This window comes from Lactuca sativa, chromosome 9, assembly GCF_002870075.4.
Source record: "Lactuca sativa cultivar Salinas chromosome 9, Lsat_Salinas_v11, whole genome shotgun sequence".
Lineage (NCBI taxonomy): Eukaryota > Viridiplantae > Streptophyta > Magnoliopsida > Asterales > Asteraceae > Lactuca > Lactuca sativa.
The window spans coordinates 160,484,436-160,492,536 of NC_056631.2; the positions used below are offsets into that span (position 1 = coordinate 160,484,436).

Consider the following 8,101-nt stretch of genomic DNA (forward strand, 5'->3'; position numbering starts at 1 on the left):
ATTTCCCACAGCGGCCCGGTCCTCCCTGGCCCTTCGTCTTACCATCTGATCCCTTGGGCTTCTTCCCCGAAGCCCCAGCCACTTGCCCCGCCTCTGCCTTCCTCTTCCGGATATGCTCCAAATCAATCTCCCTCTCCCTTGCCCTAGCAATCATGGACTCCAGGGTAGGGCAAGCTGAAAAACTAACATGCTCTCGGATGTCAGCGCGTAGCATGTCATGATAGCGGGTCCTCCTCATATCCTCATCTCCCGCATACTGGGGCACCAAAAATGCCCTCTCCCGGAACTTGGCGGTGATCTCCGCCACAGTCTCCGTAGTCTGTCTCATGTCTAAGAACTCCCTGGCCAGCTGCTGAAGCTCGACAACCGGCGCAAAATCTGCCCTGAACCTGGTCACAAAGTCCGACCAGGTCATAGCCTCAACAGCCGAGGCTCCCAACGAGTCACCGACGAACTCCCACCAATCTCTAGCTCTGTTTCTCAAACACCCTGCTGCGTATCTCACATTCGACCCCTAGGGACAGAAGCTAGTCAGCTGTGCGGACTCAATGTCCGCAATCCATCGTCTGGAAACAATGGGGTCCTTCGCCCCATGGAAATCCGGCGCACCACTGCCCCTGAAGTCCTTAAAGGACAGTGTGCGAGATCCTGACTGGCCAGATGCCATGTCACTCCTGAACGCCCTGAGGCAGTCCTCCATCAGCTCAACTATCCCTTCCTTGATCGACCCGAAAATGATGGGGGTCGACTCAAGGATGCCTCTGGTGATCTCTGACACGATGAAATCGCGTAGCCTCTCATCTAATGGCTCGGAACCTGATCCCGAACCCGATCCCTCTCCAGAACTGCCACCAGCTGGCCTCTGGTGTAGTACCACCATTCTGCAATACACACAGGCAACCATTAGTGATACTGATACCTCTAAAGGGATCACGTCTATTTCAAGTTCCCCTGTCTTGTCTCGGCCTTCCTTAGTTCGAGTACGGATCCTCTGCTTTCAATAGTACGAGCCCATACTACCTTCCACATCTATCCGAACCTTCTTCAAGGACTGCCTCGACTCCACCATATCCCTTTTACTACTACTAATCACTGCTATACTCATCCTAGGCTTGCCCTAGGGAAATCTCTGACTCCACCCTACCCGGTCCTCAACCGCTGAAGGCCTCCTTGTAATGTCAGTTAGCCTTTACCTGAATACCATCACATGTGATAAGGCCTAGATAATCCTTCGAGTAACATACTCGTCTCTACAACGGTTAGACTTAAACAAGAGTTGCGCAATAGGGCCAAATCCAGTACTCTAAGATTATTCAACCCTGATCACATGTAATGTGACATATTCACCTAATGACTAACTTCCATCACGCAGAGTCCCACGTAGCACGAAGCAAGCAACATTCGGACGGAGGAAAAACTACTCAAGCAAATCTATCCTCAACATGAGAAGCTGAATTAGCACATAATGCTAAGCTCATACTACCAGGCATAACCTAATTAGGTTATCCTACCACTGTCTACCCAAAACTAGCATGCGATTCTCATAAGCTGAAGCACATAAGGCATCACTCCTAGATCCTTAGTCTTATTCTTGCATGTTGTTCTACTGAAACTGTTAAACATTACATAAACTTTTATGGGTACTTTGGGGAATACTTACTTGAGCTTGGCCGGTCGCGCACATCACACACTTCGTTCTTTCTTAAAAATCTTTACTTAATCCTTTAGAAAACTTTTTTCTTTTTCGAAATTCCTTAATCCCTTGATTTGAGTTTAGACACCCATGAAGGTGTGTCTGAATCCCTCAAACCAAGGCTCTGATACCAACTTGTAACGACCCAATTTTTCAAGTCCAAAAATTTCATTTTTAATTAAACACTTTGCGAAACGTTGAAAATAAGCAACATTCGATCATATCATTTCTTAAAACATATTACGTGTCTGAAAACCAAATCATGAAATCAACCATAGTGTCAGAGTATAAATCCCAGAATAATCTCATAGTACGGAAAACAAGATGTGTGTATGATATGTCACTACTGTGCCAGCTCTTTCCCCTTCGCTGAAGAGGTACCTGAAACCAAAACTATAAACTTTAAGCATGAAGCTTAGTGAGTTCCCCCATAATACCTTATACCATGCAAACAAACAATAAACAGCTAAGAGATACGGGCCTCGCCCACACTCATGGAGATATGGGCCTCACCCACACTCCGCCAGCTGGGAGATACGGGCCTCGCCCACACTCCGCTATCTGAGAGATACGAGCCTCGCCCACACTCTGCAATCTGAGAGATACGGGCCTCGCCCACACTCCGCAATCTGAGAGATACGGGCCTCGCCCACACTCCACTATCAGAGAGATACGGGCCTCGCCCACACTCAACTACTAAACCATAACATATAAGTATCACACAGACAACGAGTATAAACAATTCTATCATACTAGCATATATCATAATCAAACTCAACTATGAGATACGGGCTCTGCCCACACCCCGACACTAACATATCATCTATACGGGCCGGACTTGGTGCCTTAGACCCGTTGCTACTGGGAGGAAACTCACCTCGAAAAGTAGCTACCGAAAGTCTGACTGCTAGACGTCTGGCTGCTGCACCGGTAATCCTCCGACTATAAATCCATAAACATAGGTTAGCCACTCATAAATACCCTTAGGTCAAATGACTGACCCACCCCTGGTCCAAGGTCAACTCCTTGGTCAAAGTCAACTTCCAGTTGACTGGACTCGCCGAGTCATGGCACAGACTCGCCGAGTCCTTCTCCTACTAACCCGGTCCTACTCGTCAAGTCCCTCTTCTCACTCACCGAGTCACCCTTAACTGACTACTTGGGACGATTGAATTGATTTGCGATCCGACTCGCCGAGTCCCGACGAGCAGATCTCTTACTCGCTTCCAAATCCTCACCAGAGCATCCTTTATGAGGATTTGGGTTTCTGGGACTATTGCTACACGTTAGATTGCTAACTCTGCGTGCAGATACGAAGGGTTGGACCTTCAACACTTAAACCCCTCTTATTCTGTAACAGTTCATATGACTCGCCGAGTTTGAAGAACAACTCGTCGAGTTCCAGGCAATCTTTATAGGACTCGCCGAGTTGTTCATCCAACTCGCCGAGTCTAAGGCCATCTTCATAGAACTCGCCGAGTTCCACTTTGGTACTCGCTGAGTCCTTTCGACCCATTTCCCATACACACCAAAACTAAGACATGCAACGCTTCCAAACCATAGATCTATGCTCCTAGGGCATGCTTATCACGTAAAGTTGCAAACTTTACGTGCATTCATGGCCCTATAAGCTCAAGAAGGCAAATCCAAGCTCTTTAAGAGGTCATACACTCAATAGGGACCTCAATAACTCCAACCACAAAGACTTTATACTTCTAAGATGCCCATAAGGTCCAAATCTGAAGTCCTTTCAGAACATAGAGCATAAACACATGGAGTTTGAGGTCTTAGCGCTTGAAAACCACTAATTTGGGACAAAAAGGGGATCTAATGAACTAGTGATCAAGGTAGGAACTTTGCTACCTGAATGGAAGCCTCTTGCAGGGTAGATGTCGGATCTACTTCCCCTCCTTGCACTCTTCCACCACCTTCTGCTTCTCTTAAGCTTCAAATTTCCTTCACAAGGCCAAAATCACTCACAAGGACAAAAAAGGGCTAGGGTTTCACTCTACAGCTCTTCTGGAAGTGTTAGGGACAAGGGAGGCCGAGTTAGAGTGTTTAAATAAGGTGTAAACACCCGGGTTAGGGTTTTCGCCCAAACAGGGCCTACTCGCCGAGTCCAAAGCTTAGACCCCGCGTCTCATCTCGCTTCTACTCGGTGAGTTGGTCCTTCAACTCGCCGAGTCCAAGGCAAAAATGCATAACTTAAGAAATATTAATTACAAGGAATACGTACCAGGAACCAGGTGCTACATTTCGTTACATTTTTTAACATATAATAAAATTAAAAATATAATTTCTAGTTAAATATATCAAAGACACCTTATATAAAACTGGATATTATATTAACCATGGTATTTTGAAATTTATTTGATTTAACCATCCAAAAATGTTTTTTTTTTTCGTTTCATTTTTTTACACATAATAAAATTAAAAATATAATTGCTAGTTAAATATATCAAAGTAAACTTATATACAACTGATTTATAGAAACTATTATATTTTGAAATTTATTTGATTTTACCATCCAAAAATGTTTTTTTAGTTTCATTTTTTTAACACATAATAACATTAAAAATATAATTGCTAGTTGAATATATAAAAAAAAACCTTATATAAAACTGATATATTAACTATGATATTTTTAAATTTATATTATTTAACCATCCAAAATTGTTTTTTTTTTTGGTTTCATTTTTTAACACATAATAAAATTTTTAAATATATTGCTAGTTAAATATATCAAAGAAATATTATATAAAATTGAATTTTATATTAATTATTATAATAAAATTTTTAAATATATTTTCTAGTTAAATATGATTTAACCTTTTGTAATTAAAAAAAGGCCCGATATATGAAAATTTTGACAAAATGAAAAAGAAACCAATTTTATAATTCCTTCCTCATCTCATCGCATAGATCGGTTCTGAAACAAAAACCTAGCCTTACACTTGCGATTCCCCACCCCTGTTCCTGCACACTTCCACCGACCCACCGATCCTGACCTCCGCTTGTTGCTATTGTTGTCGTTGTCGCACATAACCACCGACCTCCTCATACCGCCACTGTCCCTGCCTCCGACTGTCATTATCGCACACCAACGTCGACGCTCCGTCGCACCACAATTGTCGCTGCACTGTACTACCACCGTCGTTGCCCCACACCACCATCAACGACGCCCTAGGTATGTATGTATGTCGATTTCAATTTGCTCACATTTCACAAATTATGCCCATGGAGAATCAATTTCGGTTTCTGTGATTTCAATTGTGCTTTCCATACTTGTAACTTGTCGATTTCTGTGATTTCGGTTTCTTCTTCCCCTTATTAATATATTAAACGTACGTCTTGTGATTGTCAACCTTTTGGCCATGATTTGAACCATTTTGAACCCCCACAATATATTAGATTTCTCAAGACTCGCTTGTTGCTTAGAATCATCCAGTAAAGTAGGAGGAGGAGTTCCATCAAACACCTGTTTGGTCTCCACGTTTATGTTTGGATAAAAAATCGGCCTTACTACTGGTGGTGAGATGGAGAATTCCATTAGATGGCTTATCGAGCTTGTACCAGAACTTCATCAATGGCTCATCAATTATGCATTCCGGAGGAGATGCATCTCCAGAATAACACATTACACCGTTTGAACGAATGGAGAAGTCTTTTGGAATGAATTCGTTCTTTGTAGGTACATGTAATGCAACATCTATTTTTGGAGGATTCTTCCATGATTCCAACATGGATGGAGGAATACTTTCCTCTTTATACTGTGATCCAAACCATGGTTCACTTTGGACATCTGAAACAACAAATGAAACATGTTTCAAAAGTCTGTTATAGCAACCTACTTCCAAAGTCATAGTTTCTTGAGATCCTTTTTTTACCTTGTATATCAAAATTTCGACAATTCTACCCCCAAATTTAGTATGATTAGGAGTTGCAGGAGACATGACTCGTTTATTTAAAAAGTGTGGTAGTCAACATAATATTTTTGTTTTCTACTTTTAGATAATGACATTGGATTTGAGGAGCATCGTCTTAACCGTAACACTGATTCTGGGGGGGGCAGCCAGACATACAGGTGCTAGCATTGGATTTGAGGAGCACCGTCTTAAATTGGTAAGTAATCATAATTATAGATTTTAGTGATACATTTTTCTTTCAACACTAATTACATCAGTTATGTTGTATTGTTTATATAGAAACAGTTGACAGGTGAAGACCCCTCATTCATTGATCTTTATTATAAGACACATCTTACCGCCGAATCAAAGAAAATATATTTTGGGGGAGATAAAGAGGCGCCAGTGGATTTTGTGAATGAGACATCTAGGGTGGCGATCATAAGTTGTCTTTATCTTTTTATATTTTACTAATAATAGTTTTTACTTTTTAGTACAATAAAAAAAGCTTTCTTTTGGTATATTCTAGGAATCATATAACAAATCCCTATCTCAAAAATATGGTGATGATCCAACTCAACATAATGTGAATGATCCTGAATTGTGGACCCAAACACAATTGCTTAGGAAAGGCGGGAAACAAAAAGGTCCTATCTATGGGGCAGGATACTTGGATCTTCACTTTCTGATGACGGGTGCATATTCTTATGAGTCAACTTCAGCTTCCGTTGACTTTGCAAAGTCACAACAGGAGGTACTATTATTTACATAATATATTATAGAGCAAAAAAATCAAGTAAAGAGGTACCTAATATGGCTGAAAAAAATATGTTCATATTGGTAAGGTACATTGTCGTTACGGGTGAAATTTGAAATATGTTGTCATTATTAATATTAGGTAAAGTGCATTGCTATTATGGTTGAAAATGATACTGTGTTGCTATTATTAAATTAGGTAAAACATAATGCTATAATGGGTGAAAATTATAGTATGTTGCTATTATTGATATTTGGTAAAGTAAATTGTTGTTATTGATAATAATTTAAGTACATTGATATTATGGATTGGAAATGTAAAGTACAATGGTATAATGGATAAAAATATAGTATGTTATTATTATGCATATTAAAAGTTATTATTATGGATATTAAAAACAATGTACATTGTTATTATGAATAGTGTGTTTTTATATTGAATTAAAAGTAAAGTACATTGCTATCACGGTTTAAAGTTGAATTACATTTACTAACTGCATGTGTTTGTCTTGCTATATTTAGGTAAACGAGGTGCGGCAACAAATGTCAAACATGCAACAAGCCATGGATGAAAAGCAAAGTGAAATGAATTTGCAAATGCAACAAATGCGAAATGAAATGGAATTGCAAGTGCAACGACAATTGGTGGCCTTTATGAAACAAATCAATCCGTCCGGTAATCCACCAAGTAGTTCTTAGTTTTTGTTTTAGAACACTAAATTAATGTTATGTTATTGACTAGTTCTTAACTATTGTAATGGTATTTTGAGTATTTTAATGTATGAATGGTATGTTAGTGACTATTTTAATGGTAATGAATGTAATGGTATTTGACTATTATTTTAATTATTTATTTGGTTTTTTTAGCAGAAAATTTGGATATTTTTTAAATTATAAATTTAATAGCAATAGATTTTTGACTAAATTGTAGGAAATAAATATTTTGTAGGAATTATAAATTTAATATATCAATAAAAATTGGTAAATAATTCATAGAAAATTTGTAGGAAATAAATATTCAGTAGGTATTCTGTAGGAAATAAAATCCAATAAAATCTGTAGGTATTCCGTAGGAAAAGATGTTGGTAGGTAATCTGTAAGTAAAGTAGTTGGTAGGTATTCTGTAGGAAAATCAGTTGGTAGCTATTTCAGAGGAAAATGTGTTGGTAGGTAATATGTAGGTAAAGTAGTTGGTAGGTATTCTGTAGGAAAATCATTTTGTAGGTATTCCATAGGAAAATAATCTGTATGTATTTTGTAGGAGTTTCGTAGCTAAATAACCCGTATTATAAGTACTCCGTAGGTATTCTGTAGTTAAATTTGTAACAGAATATTCCGTAGGAACGTTTGTAGCTAATTTGCAGGAAAAATTACCTACGAGGGTTTTTCCTACAACCCGTTTTTTGTAGGAAATCTGTAGGTAACGCCTTGTTCCTATGGATTTCTTACCAATTCTCCTGTAGGTAATTACTTAGTTTTCTAATAGTGGAAGGACCAAGAAGGAGGGCTAACAGGGGAAGAAAGGTTAGAGAAAATTCAGCTAGAAACATGTTACCTTATGGGTCAAAGGAAATAAAAATCAAGTTGCCTATTGGAGTAAAAGTTGAAAAAGTATTTGTATGTTGTTGAGCTTGAGCATGGTGTTTTCTACACAGATGGAAATGATTAGAAATGCTTCATGAGATCTAGTGACATTCCTAAAGCCAACACAACTTAGTTGTTTGAATTGAGAATATCATGTGTTATT

The 8,101-nt window shown here is 39.1% G+C and overlaps 1 long non-coding RNA gene across 1 annotated transcript; it reads left to right on the plus strand.

Annotated features, from left to right (window-relative positions):
* The first annotated feature begins 4,586 nt into the window (after positions 1-4,586).
* LOC111888201 (uncharacterized) lies at positions 4,587-7,113 on the plus strand. Its single transcript, XR_002849111.2, has 4 exons — positions 4,587-4,880; positions 5,705-5,815; positions 5,899-6,352; positions 6,877-7,113. It is a non-coding gene; the product is annotated as an uncharacterized LOC111888201 (long non-coding RNA).
* Positions 7,114-8,101: the final 988 nt, after the last annotated feature.